Source organism: Puma concolor, chromosome C1 (genome assembly GCF_028749965.1).
Source record: "Puma concolor isolate L17-30 chromosome C1, mPumCon1.1.hap2, whole genome shotgun sequence".
NCBI lineage: Eukaryota > Metazoa > Chordata > Mammalia > Carnivora > Felidae > Puma > Puma concolor.
In genome coordinates, this window is record NC_141674.1 from 221460667 (window position 1) to 221474609 (window position 13943).

A 13943-nucleotide genomic window follows, 5' to 3' on the forward strand; every position below is an offset into this window, starting at 1 on the left:
CAGGCATCATCATCACCCTCTTGTACATATCCTGTGGTTTCAGATTTAATTTTTAAAATTTCCCTTAACTCTTGATTCACAGTCGGCACAGCGGGTTCCATGGAAAGTAGATGCAAACCTGGGCCCCTCCCCGCGTCGGGCGCAGACCCGGGGGGACCGTCGAAGCCACCTTCTTTCCTCCTCTGCCAGTGGAGACCTCGGGCTCAAGGCTGCCCCTCTTAGGCTGAGCGCGTGGGCACGGACAGGGTGGAGCTGGCAGGGGGTGGGTGCGGGGGTGGGGCAGGCGACCTCCGCAGGGGACACTCCCCTCCCCCCACCCCCGTGTAGCTGGGCTTTGAGGCCACGAAGCAGCTCAGGCCATGGGGGGTGGGGGAAGGTGGCCCTTGGCTGCTGTCCTCCTGTCATTTCGTTCCTACACCAGGTATAGTCCTCAGCTTCCTGAAGTATGACAGGTAGACTGAGAAAGCAGATAGGCTGAGACACCCCCTCAGCCACCGCCCTGAGCAGTTTATTTGTCCCACAAATGCCACATTATACCTTATTTGAATCTGGAACAAATATTCCTTTCCCCAACGATCCCAAGCTCTGGGATTCTTTTTAAACTACCAAAAAAAAAAAAAAAAAAAAAAAAAAGAAAAGTACACGGATACGTTTGACAGCAACAACACACTGTGGTAGATTAACGATGCTTTTTAAAACTGAAATATTCCTCAAAAGATTAAACACAGAATTACCGACCATATGAGCCAGCAATCCCACTTCTGGGTATGCACCCAAAAGAAACAAAAGCAGGGACTCAAAGAGATACCTACCCACCCATGTTACTGCAGCATTGTTCACAACGGCTCAGGTGTCCAATATGGCGGACGGGAAAACCAAAATGTGGTCCGGCCACACAACGGAATGTTATTCAGCCTTAAAAAGGAAGGAAATTCTGTCTCTTGTTACAACATGGATGAACTTTGAGGACATCATGTTGAGTGAAACCAGCCAGCCACCAAAAGGACAACTACTGTATAGTGCTGGTTCCATGAGGTCCCTAGAGGAGTCAAGTTCAGAGACAGAGAAAGTAGTGTGGCAGGTGCCTAGGGCTGGGGGAGGGGCTGGGGAGTCCGTGTGTTATGGGCACGGAGTCTCAGTTTGGGATATGGACAAAGTTCTGAGGAGGCGAGGGGTGATGGTTGCACAGCATTGCGAGTCTGCTTAATACCACTGAATCGCACACTTCAGATGGATTAAAATGGCAAGTTTTACATTTTACCACAATAAAAAAAATTTTTAAAAATAAGTACAATTTAAAAATGAAAACAATATGGGTGTTTGGAAAATACATTTCAGAAAAAGTCCATGCGATTATTAATAAATGATCTGACTCGGGGGGTCCCACGTGGCCTTCCGTCCCTTGAAACGGGGGATACACGGGTGGGCGCCCAGGTAGGCTGGCAGCTAAAGATCCGCTCCTCCTGCTACCCAGCTCCACGCTCTGGTAAAGTCTAGATTCTTCCACGGGATTTCTGGGCACACCTGTGGATTCGGAGACACAGGAACGCCGGCAGCTCCTGCCCACGACTCGGCTTGTTGTGTGAGGCCGCTCCCACATCCACCGGGGAGGCAGAACCCAGCGCTTCCACGGGTCCCCAGGAGTAGGGTGAGCTGACCCATGAGTCAGTTCATGGCTGAGCGCCCGCTGTGTCACCCAGGTGATGCATCGTGATATGTGGCTGGGGAGTGTCCCGTGGTTCCCTTCCCAAATCATCCTAACCCTCCGTGCGCCGTGTGCTTACACATGAATTTCAGGAACAGTTTGCCAGGGTTCATGTGAAAGCTCGTTGGGATTTTTGTCAGAATTGCACTGAGTTTTTAGATCAATTCAGGGGAGAGTTAGCATCTGTATGACTGGAGTCTTCTCGTCAATGAATGTGATTTTTTCTCTATTTTATTAAGGTCAGTTTAAACAAAGAGACAAAAAAAACAAAGACCCTTGCATGCAGTCTTACAGTTTTCTATAGACAAAGTGCACTTCCGGTCGGATCTGTTCTTAGACGTTTTATAGTTTTTGGTCGATACTGGGAATGAGGGCTGCTGGTGGACCACCCGTAGAGCATCACAAATCGCATTCTGCATAAGCAGCAGCGCGGACAGGTGAGCGCCTGGGCGGGACCGCTTCATTCTCCTGCATTTCCTGTGGACAATCACATATCGGCAAAGAATGACATACGTTTTCCTCTTCTGTTTCCTCTTCTGCGCTCCCATCTCTCCCCTTGGTATTGGCGGAATCCACTAGTAAATGCTGCATGAGAGTGAGGAGAATGAGCACATTTTTCCTTTTTCTTTTAGTTTTGGTTTTAGTTTCTTTTGGTCTTGGTTTCCTAAGAGCCTTGTTTTCAATCATGCACATGCGGTTTTAATCCATCAAGGCCCTTTTGTTTGTCAAAAATAAAAATTAAGATGCTCTTCTCCATTAATCTATTATTGTAGAGAGTTATGCTGACATTTTTCTCAAATGCCGAATCACCTCTGGATTACTTGGATTAAGAGTACTCGGGCATGATGTATTATTCTTAACATATTTCCTGTGACATACATGTAATATAGAGAGAAATGCATAAAACACGCATTTCCACTTTAATAAATTACTATGCATTGAGCACCAGAGTTTTCACCATCCAGGCAACTGGAACCCCCACCCGCATGCCCCTTCCAAGTCACAGCCCCACTCACCCCTAAAACCAGCCACAATCCCAACTTTTATTGCACTCACTTTCTGCTTTCTTTATCCTTTTCAACCTCTGCGTCTCCAAACACTGTAATTTCATGTTGCCATTTTGACTTGTATGTAAATGGAACCAACCATACAGCATGTTGACTCGGTATCTGGCTTCTTTCCTGGTCATTCTACTCTGTCAGCACCTGGAGGCCTGTTTCTCTCGCCTGTTGTTTGTGTTGGTTTTCATTCATGATGTCTTATTTACTTATCTGCCTGGTTATCTTGGCTGGTGTGATGATCAGTGTTCTTTTTTGTTTTGTTTTGTTTTTTAAGAAGAAGATTGGGAACAGTGCTGTGCTTTCTTCTGTCTTTCGTATGAGTCATGTGTGAGGCCCCTGGGAGTCACCGGCAAGCCACGGATCACTTTAATCCAGTTCCAGGGTTTGAGAGACTTTCTGTGCCGTGATGATTCAGAGCCGGATCCAAGAAGCAGCTTACTCAAGGGCATCCTGACTTCTAGGAAGTGGTGTCCTGGAGCCAGCTAGCACTGGCTCATGGGAGCTGATTGGGCTCAGACCTTCCCAGCTCTGTGTTCAGTGAGGTCATATGGGTAGCTTGAAATTGGCTCTCTGGGAGTATTTACACCATGGAAATTAGGAAATGTTCTAAATCAGGGCTTTTTATCTTCTAGAGCCAATTGCTGAAAATTTGTCACCATATGAGAGCTCCTAGAATTCAGCTTTTCGGGGTCTCTACCTAAAATGTGCGGTTGTTTACTACGCTTTCTGCCCTTGGTGGGCCCAGCCCCCAATTATTATCCTCCAAGCCTGGAAAGGCTGTGAAATGTACAAACCACACTCCTCCTCCTCTTCCACGTCTGTCAAAGTCTATTGGTGCGGAAGCCACCCTACGTGGTGGGTTGTTTCCCGGCTTGGGCAATTATAAACAGGGTTGCTGCAAACATTTACGTATAAGGTTTTGAGTGGCATCCGTTTGAATTTCTCTAGAACAAACGCAGAGAGATGGCTGGTCACATGTTATATGTATTTTCAAATTCGTAAGGAACGCCAAACTGTCTTCCAGGGTGGTTGAACGATCTTGCATCCCTGTTAGCGTGCGTGACTGTGTCAGAGGCTCTGTATCCTTGTTGGTACCGGATGCTGTCAGATTCCATTCGTTTATTACTTGCTTGCATATGCATATATGCATTTAGTTTATTTTTATTTTAGCCATTCCAATAACAGTGTATGGAATCTAATTATAATATGGAATCTAATTATAATTTTAACTGGTATTTCCCTAATTCCTTGTGATGTTGAGGACCTTTTCATGTACTTGTTTTCCATTTGTCTATCCTCTCTGGTAAAGTGTCTGTTCAATTCTTTTTCCCATTTTAAAACTGGATTATTTATTTTCTCATTCGAATTTTGCACGTGCTCTATGTATTCTGGATACAAGTCCTTTGTTGGATGTGTGATTTGCAAACATTGCCTCTCTCGTGTTTATAGTTTATTCAGTTTCTTTTTATTTCTATTTTTGGTTCAGAACAGTAGATAAATGGAACAGAAAACAGAACTCAGAAGAGAAAACCCACAGATGCAAAAAACGTAGGGAAGGAAAGGTCTTTTATTTATTTAATAAGATACACATGAATATAAGGAATCCATTTGACCATCTACCAGCACCAACATGTCACTAAAGAAAGGACATAGTAAAACTGATAAAACGAAAACAGTATTATTTAAGAAAAAATGAACGTTTAAAAATTAAAATAGACATATTTAGCTTTACAAAAAGCCTCTCACCTGCATACGTGCACATGCACACAATTCCCAAAGAAATCTTATTTGTCCAGGAATCTTGGGGATTGTTACACTTGGCTAAAAATGTAGTACGGAGCAAAGAGCACATCGACGAGGAAGTGTTCAGCTGTGGATGATGAAATGTCACCAATCTGAGCGGGTGGGGTCTCAGACCCTCTGGCACGGCCGCCCGCAGACTTCTGTTCAGCTCCGCCTTCACCACCCTTGGGCAACACTGACTCTGCTCAGCCTCCGGGTGTTTGCCACCAGGACTAACTACTCACTTGCCCCGGGAGAGCCAGGCACCCCCAGCTCATGTGTGTGAAGTCAGAGTGGCCAGCTGTATCCCTGGGGTTTCCCTGCCCCTTCATAGGGCATGTGAGCCGGCCCTGGACAGTTGCCAGAAGGGTCTGAGGACGCAACCTAGAATCCGGTTGACTCAACACCTTGTGGGGAAGCTTTTGAGCAATCAGAGATGGGAGGGAGTTGGGCAGATAGATTCCTTTTCCTCCTTCCTCCAACAGGCTGTTCCACACATTTATTCGTCTAGCCTGTCCAGAGACATCCCATGCGTTCAGTTGGAAGCATCTGACAAACAGCCTCAGTGTCCCCGGGTGAGGCCGAGGGCATGGGGCGTGTGTCACTGCCTTGACCCCGTCTCATCATGCCATGGTCTATTGCCTCTTCTGTTCATTCTTGCAGGCTATGCACTAGCACTTAACCCTTGCTTCAAGCTCTGTTTTCAAGTGACCTTGAATAAGGAATAGCATCTGTTTTTCTCACTTAAGCAGAAGTCTGGGGTTACACAGGTAGGGACAGTGAAGCTACCCACGTAGGATGTTGAAGGCCCAGCCTCCTTCCACCTTTCTGCTCACTTCTCATAGCGTATGGTTCTTTCCTCAGCTCACAAGGGGGCTGGGGTGCCTGGGGGGCTCAGTCGGTTGAGCGTCTGACTTCAGCTCAGGTCATGATCTCGCGGTTCACGGGTTCGAGCCCTGCATTGGGCTATGTGCTGATAGCTCAGAGCCTGGAGCCTGCTTTGGATTCTCTGTCTCCCTCTCTCTATGCCCCTCCCCTGCTCATGCTCTGTCTCCCTTTCTTCCCCCAAAATAAAATAACCATGAAAACAAATTTTTTTAAACCACTCTTTTCTAAAAATGTTGAGTCAACATTTAAAAAATGAGAGATCTGGGGGGCGCCTGAGTGGCTCATTGATTAAGCACCCAACTCTTGATCTCAGCCCAGGTCTTAAGCTCAGGGTCTTGAGTTCAAGCCCCACATTGGACTCCATGCTGGACCTGAAGCCTACTGTAAAAAAACATTTTAAAAATGAGGCATCTCCCATAAACACTTAGATTCCTGGATTTCCTCCAAAGCGTTGGGAGAAGTGGTGAGTTTCCTCCCCGCAGGGATGGGGGCTAGGAAAAGGTGCCCTCCCGGGCAGTGTGGCTCTATGTTCTGGTTCCTCAGGGCCCCACACCTTACCTCCCCGGTGGACTTTCAGGAGATTCTGAGTCCCACCGTCTCCCATAAAGACTCACCTTCTGTAAGACAATTTACAATAAAAGTGGATTTTGTCCTAAACACAGTTTTTTTTTTATGTTTATAAATTTTTGAGAGACAGAGTGTGTGCTCGGAGGGGCAGAGAGAGAGGGAGACACTGAATCGGAAGCAGGCTCCAGGCTCCGAGCTGTCAGCACAGAGCCCGACGCGGGGCTCGAACCCACCGACCGCGAGATCGTGACCTGAGCCGAAGTCGGACGCTCAACCGACTGAACCCCAGGCGGCCCCAACACAGGTTTGGTTCTAGCTGCCAAGAGGATTGTATTCCTTCCGTCTTGTGATACACACTTGAAGCCTGGTCGTCTTTTTATTGAAGTGACCTTAGGGAGTCTGATAAAATAAAAAATATCTTGGATTTAGCCCCAGAAGAATAAGAAGGTCGTATTTTATAAGGGAAGTTATTACTTTTCTTAGACTCAACCCCCTCATTCACAGCCATGAAAGATTAATGATTATTAACTTGCATGAAAGATCACTCATTCTGGACTTGTTAAAAATTATTTTAGGGTCACCTGGGTGGCTCAGTCAGTTAAGCGTCCGACTTCAGCTCAGGTCACGATCTCAAGGTCCATGAGTTCCAGCCCTGCGTCAGGCTCTGTGCTGACAGCTCCAAGCCTGGAGCCTGCTTCAGATTCTGTGTCTCCCTCTCTCTCTGCCCCTCCCCAACTCGTGCTTCGTCTGTCTGTCTCTCTGTCTCAGAAATAAATAAACATTAAAAAAATGTAAACAATTGTTTTACATTTTTACCTTTTCCTATTTATTTTCATTTATTTCAAGGGATACTTCGTAGAGATAGCACACAGCTAGATTTTTTATAATGTTGATGAACCCATGAAGGATTTTGAACAGAGCTGGCAAGTACAATGATAATAAAAGAAATTGTCCCACGACCTCTCTATCTTTTTTTGTATTTATAGTCAAAGATCCAGAGCTGTCTGCAAAAATACATTTTTTAAGCTTTTCTCCATTTATCTTTGTTTTCTTGGCTGTCCTTAGACTATTAAGGATTATATCTCTTACTCTATAGTAACAGGTAAGACAGAATTTCAGAATGTATATGTTGTATCGATGTTTGACAAACGCCTGAGGAGAATTATTTCCGAATTATGCAAAGCCTTCTTTTTCTTTAGATGTTTAAAGTCCATAGTCCATTTTCTATCATGCTAATTAGAAAATTAAAAATACATTTTACACACTCAAACAAGGATATGACAACAGAATACTATCAGGTAATGTCTTTTTAGACTTACATGACTATGTGCCTTTTGGAAAAATATCCTGGTTATAATAAACATCCTATTTTGGTATGATGAGGATTATTCTTCCTGAGGAATTATGAAGCATAAAGAGTTATTAAAATGATCACTGTCTCATATTACACAATTATGCGATGCAATTATGCAGTAAATTCCCATAATTATATTTCAATTACATTTCAATTGAACTAAAATATTTAATTGGACTTAGGTATTATATTACCTTAAAGTATTTTCAAAATACATACGTACTTGAATTTCCTGTCATCTATAATCACCGAGAGGGTTTACTATTGAACCGGCAACAATCGTATATGCGATTTTGATCTGAAACGGGGCAGGGGGTCGTGATTTTAGAAACTAATGACCTTATATAACCAGGTGAACTTTGTAAGGTCATTTGTTGCGGCACAGAGCCACATCTGTCTTCTGAGCTTCCCTAAAATGTCCGGGCGCGTCCTAGGGCACAAATCTGGCCGAGGCTCGCACGACCCCGACAGCGTCCCCACACCCCACGTTTCAAAGCTTCGCCCCACCTGAGATCCGGCTGCGGCTGCTGGAGCCGTTGGTAGCCTTGGTGTTTTCATTCATAAAAATTTCATCACGGAAAGAACAGCTTTGGGCAGATTGGGAGCAGGGAGAGAGACTCTTGTCAGCTACAGCTACTCTTTTCATTCTGAATAATTTCCCCCGAAAATTTCCAGCGTTTCTGTAAATGTGGAACTCACTGGCTTAATTCAAAATTTTCTGGGGAATTGGGTATTGAAAGTCAGAACTTCTATGATATCTTAACACAGTGCTCTGTGTTTCATTTCCTCGGGGACCTCCTTTAATGACTGTGTTTTTTAAAAGTGAGAAAAAAAAAAAGGCAAGTGAAAAGGAACAAGGGAAAGGAAGGAAAAATCCTCTCCCCGAAATCTCAAGCTATCTTGGAGACGGTTCAGTCTGAAGCTTTTAATTCATAGCCGCACCAGGCAGAACGCCGAGCCGCCTCGCCCAGAGCCCTTGGAAGGGGCCGTGCTGCATGTGCGCAGAACTGCTTTGCTGCCTCGTGTCTCTTCTGGAGGTTTAACGTGTGGGCGATCCCGGGAGGGTGGCGTGGGAGATTCGGGGGGCGGGGGGTGAGCCTCCGACTCCAGGAGCCTCTGAGCACAGGCCCGAGGCCTGGCGGGCGTGTCTCCGGGGGTGCCGACCCGGGCAGCAGGGACCCCCGGCGGAAACTTCCAGCGGGCCCGGCACTGTGGCCCCTGGGCCTCGGGGACACTGTGGCGCTTGCTGGGTTATCTGTCCTCTCTCACGCTCTGTCACTAACACCAGCACCTACAACCTTTCTCTCCTTGCTACACGCGTATTGAGAAGCTGTTTTCATGTTATTTGCACTTTCCTGCCGTGCAATTTTTAATAGCTGCATAGATCCCCCAATGTGTGCTTTACCTAACGCAGTCAATTCCCTGTTGTCGGACTTTAGGTTACCTGTCAAAGCTTTTAAGCGATAAGTAGCCTTGTAATGAACATACTTACGCTAAGTCTGTGGTCTTTAAACTTTTTACCTGTTAATTTAATTTTCTTTTTTATGAAAGATTTTATTGTTAAGCCATCTCTACGCCAAACGTGGGGCTTGAACTCACAACCTCAAGATCGCGTCGCACGCTCCGCCGACAGAGCCCGCCAGGCGCCCCCAGCTTTAAATTTTCAAAATACATGGATATCTAGTCGCGTAGATACACGCGTGTGTGCATGTGTGTATACACACAGAGATAAGAGTGTACTCATCTCACCTTCAACAACGGATCACGTCTGAAGATCTTGGCAAACCACAGTTTATGGGCCCAGCCCAGCCCCCTGTCTTCCATCTTGTTTTGTTAATGAGGTCGTCCTGTCCCACAGCCCCGTATGAAAGCGCGGCAGGCGGGAGCCGGTGCCATTTCCCAGGCCATCCCGGGTTTGCAGAGAAGTGACTGTGAAGCGTGGGTATGAAATACTCTCGCTGCTGTTGGAGGTAAAGGAGAATTGACTCGTCTGAATCCCCAGGGACTCTGGGGCGCGTGGGACAAATGTGGGGGCCCAGATGCTTCTCGGGTGGGGCTTTTCCAGGCTGCTGCTGAACGAGGGGTGGGGAGCACTGGAACACGGAGTCCAGCTGGAACTGGACAGAGCGGCGAGCCCAGGGCTGGTGGCCTCCAGTCCCTGCACCCCAGCTTTGCTCCGCACCCCGTGCTTGGCCGCCCTGGAGGAATGCTTTGCTCTGCTGCGGACGGGGCGGGTGATTACCACGGTGGTGGTGGCAGCCAGGAGGCCCTGGTGACACGAGGACACTGCCCCACAGGGGCCCTCCTATGGCCAATCTTCACTTTACAATTTTACCTCGAAAATGTCCCAGTTTAAAAAAGCTGTCGCGGGGCGCCTGGGTGGCGCACTCGGTTAAGCGTCCGACTTCAGCCAGGTCACGATCTCGCGGTCCGTGAGTTCGAGCCCCGCGTCAGGCTCTGGGCTGATGGCTCAGAGCCTGGAGCCTGTTTCCGATTCTGTGTCTCCCTCTCTCTCTGCCCCTCCCCCGTTCATGCTCTGTCTCTCTCTGTCCGAAAAATAAATAAAAAACGTTGAAAAAAAAAAAATTTAAAAAAGCTGTCGCAAAACAATGGAGCACAACTTACAGTAAGAGATTGGTGGATGTTCCCTCACGACATCACCCCACTGCTCAGACCGGGCGACAAAGGCGTGGGGACAGTAAGTAAAGCTCCCCCGGGGTCCAGCCCGGAAACCCCAGGGCGGAACTTGAACCCAGGACACTCTCTGGGTGAGTCCCTGCAGAGGAGGGAGGCAGCGTGTGATGCGGTGGGAAGTCCCAGAGTCTCCTCCCCCCATCTCAGCCTCCCCCCACCCCTGCGGAGGCAAAGGCAACTGCGTCCCCACTTTGTTGACCTGGGCCGCCCTCTCCTAGTGGGGACACCAGGCAGGCCAACACCCACGGGGAGTCACCAGCAGGGGGCTGGGGGCGGAGCTTCAGGAAAAGTCGGGAAGAAGAGCCCAGAGCAAGAGGTGAGGCCCCTGCGACCCCACCCCTTGCTGGCTCTACACCCTGACAGTGGGAGCCCCCCGTAAACTTAGGGCCTCACAAGGGGAGCAGAGGCTGTGTGGCTCACTGCCCAGGTACAGCCTGAGAGGTGAGGGCTCCTTGAAGAAGCCCAGCCCGGCCTGGTCCCAGCGATGGGCATCACAGCAGTGGGCAAGGGCCAGGCCGACCCCGGGGAAGGGCAGGTGGTCAGTCCTGACTTCCAAGGAGAGCGCAGAGGCTGCTGGGGGGTCAGGAAGACACCCACAGGGCAACCTCGAGTCCACTGGGGCCTTGCCAGGCCACAGGCTCACGTTGGGGACAGAGGCTGTCCTGCCTGAGCCCAGACAGGAGGAGTCGTGCAGGTAGCACCGGGGATGTGGTGAGGGACGGAGGCCCCAGGAGAGCAGGGAGACCGAGACGAGGGTCCCGGAACGACGGAGCCTGGGTTTCAAGCCTGAAGAATGGAGCCGTCATGTCTCCCGCCTGTGCCTGAGGCCCCGGGATGAAATTGTACTTAGTGACCCACAGCCTTTCAGTAACGGCCGTGGGGCTGCGGAAGGCCCCAGAGGCAGCTCTCCCAGACCCACTCGCCTCATGGGCAGCCCCCGTTATCCCCTGGCCCCTGGCTTGCGGGGCTGTGTTCAGGGCTGGGGTCTCCTGTGACAGGCTGAATGTGCAAAGGGCCAGCGGCCAGAACCCTGGCCCACAACCCGCAGGGGACCGCCTCCTCATCCACGGTGACCAGCCCGGGAAGCCCGCCTGCTCTCCAGGAGTCGGACGTGTGCTACGGTGGTGGGGGTGGGACCTCCGTCTCCAGCGCCCATCCAGGAAGCCAGCAGTGTCCCCGCGACGGTCGGCCCCGAACGACCAGGACGTGATTAGCCACCCCCCCCCCCCCAGCTTCCCTGAGGCCTGTCCCCACTTCCAACTCAGGACAGAGCCCAGAAAGCTGAATGCGCGCCCCGAGGCTGCCCCACTCCAGCCCCCAGGCCGCGGCCCCCACGCAGGGTACAGCCGGGGCCTCCCCTCCGTCCACCGCCAGGCTGCCCCGGGCCTCTGGCGGCCTCGGAGTCCCAGCAGACACAAGCGACGGAGGCTGACGCCCTCGGCAGAGCACGATCTCGGAGGGCAGCCTGCGCTGTTCCCGTCGGGCCGTCTTCCCTCACTGGAAAGGAGGGAGGACCAGACCACGTGCTCCCAACGTGCGTGTTTGCAGAGACCACGGAGGCAGCAAGAGCTTCCGGAATGCACTGGACACCTCGGCCTCGTAACGTGGCCGTTCCAGGCCCAGGTTCCGGGGCCTCCGGGAGGTCCTGCGAAGAGCCTGGGCTCCGGGCTGGCTTGGTGCCCGTTCCGCCCTGTCCTCCCAGGTGACTTTTGGCAAAACTGCTGACTTTCCGGAGCCTCTGTGTCTCCACCGCTCTCAGGTCGGGAGGACGATGTCTTCCCTAACACGGGCGCCGGTGCCCATGGCCAGCTGATGGGGGCAGCTCACGAAAGACCCGGAGCCGTTGCTGCCTCGGTTTCCCCCGTGCGATGGAAACAGTCCGTGTTGGCGCTGGCACAAGACTTCGGACAGAAATTGCTGCCCGTGTGCTGGGTCATCCCCGGGAGCCGTCCTCCCTACGGCCGCACCACCACGCCCCCCTCTACCCGGCAGGCCCTCAGCCGCGGCCGCACGTGTGGCTGGCTGGAGCCCCCGCGCCCTAGCCGGCCCTCTCTGCCGTTCGCCGGTCTCCCCGCCTGGCCTCCGAGCTCCTGAGCAAGTGCAAACCCCACCTGAACCCCAGCTCCCGGGCAGCGGTGGGAGGACGGCCGGGATCTGAAAGTGCCAGCTAATCAACCAGGGGATGTGCCTCTGTCCCCTCCGGACGCAGACCCTGGCTTCTTCCTGCGCCACCCCAGGCCTGACCCTGAGGAGTTGGCAGGTAGGCCCTCTGGGCAGATCCCAGATGCTGGGGAGCCCCTTCCCGGGGAGACCACCCGGGTCCCGATGGGGCTGCTCTGGAGGATTACTGAAGCTCATAGCAGACACCTCCCCAAGCTTCTGAGCATCTGACCTCGTGGTCCGCCAGGGGCCCGGCTTTGGGAGAAGGGCAGAGAGGACTGAGCGAGGGGCATCCCTGCTGCCTTGGGGTCCGCCGGGCTGGCCCGGGGGCTGCCCCTCGCGGTCTCTGTTTTCTGACCAACACGAGCAGCAGGGTTGTTTTGCACGCGGTCTCGTTGGCAAACGGCCGCACGGCAGGATGGGGTGTGAGGTATTCTCGCATCCTCCCTGAGAAGGACTCTGGTCCTGGAGGCCAGGGCGGGTGGGGGGCGCAGCGCTCGGGGGGCAGCTGGCCCCGGGCCGACCCTCCTTGGCTCCGCCCACCCACGCTGAGCCTGAATCGGGCCGGCCCTGGTGCCTCGGCTGGCTCCGTGAGGGGGGCCGACCCCGAGGCTGAGCTGCTGAAGGCCAGAGGGGCAGGGGCCTCGCCCGTCTCCTCCAGCAAGGGCGCCGGACGCCTGCACCCGGGGCCCCGAGATGCCCCCACAGACAACGTACCAGGAATCACATCAGACCCTTGGGAGCGGACGGGGACTTAGGTTCTGTCTGGTTGGCTGACGAGGCCCAAACAAAGAGAACGTGCCCGGGAGCCTCTTCTACTTGGACGGAGGTGTGGGCCTTGCCCGGCTCGCTCTTCCCGCGGGAGATGACAGCCTCTGTTTAAAGACTCAAGTGGACACGTCTTCCGGCAGCTGTGAAAATACTCGCCGGGGTCACTCTTCCCGGCCCGAGCGGGAAGCCTGCGCTAACGGTAGAGGTGGTGGGGGTGTGTGAGCACAGAAGCAGGCGTTCCAGAGCCTTCGGAGGGAGGCCCGCCTGCCCCGTCCCCCCCTGCCCCGCCCCCGGGTCCAAGGTGGAGACGGGGCCCCCAGCCCTGCACACGGAGGGTTTTCACATCCTCCCAGGGCCATGCAGTGACCTCAGGCCTCACCTGCTGGCGCTTCCCCGTCTGCCCGTCGAGGACAATCGCTTGGCCACGAGCTGTCGGGTTCCCGACTCGCACCCGGAGGAGAGACTCCGTCGGAAGCCGGACAAACTTGATCTGGGCCTCCCGTAAGTGTCCACAGGGACCTGAGGTCCAAAGGAGCCCTTGGTCACCGTGTTTCTGTTTGGAGCGCCCGGAAGCCTCCACGGCCTCCCCTGGGCTGTCACTGCAGCTCAGCAAGTTCCGCGGAACAACGTCTACGGAGGGTTTACGTCTGTGTGGACTTTGTTCTCGGGTCTCCCGCAGCCCTGGAGGGAGAGGGCGTCATCCCACCTGACACGTGAAGAAACAGCCTGGGCACTTGGAGCTGCCCCAGCCCACTCCCGCCACCGGTCAAATCCCATCGGACTCAGGGAGGCACCCGGGAGTGCGTCTGAAGGGAGCCTCCTCTCCTTCCCAGGCGCGAGCGGGAACACGGGTTCCGCCACGTTCTGTGTGTGCCTTGGACCCACCTCAAAAGGATCCTTGTGTCAACTGTCTTCCGCAAGTCGTAATCCTGGGCTTCGGTCTCCCGCTGGCCCTGGGGCA

The 13943-nt window shown here is 52.3% G+C and overlaps 1 long non-coding RNA gene across 1 annotated transcript; it reads right to left on the reverse strand.

Annotated features, from left to right (window-relative positions):
• Nucleotides 1-7043: 7043 nt before the first annotated feature.
• LOC147578775 (uncharacterized) lies at nucleotides 7044-13215 on the reverse strand. Its single transcript, XR_015255658.1, has 2 exons — nucleotides 9928-13215; nucleotides 7044-9692 (listed from the first exon to the last, which is right to left on the reverse strand). It is a non-coding gene; the product is annotated as an uncharacterized LOC147578775 (long non-coding RNA).
• Between the last annotated feature and the right edge of the window lie 728 nt (nucleotides 13216-13943).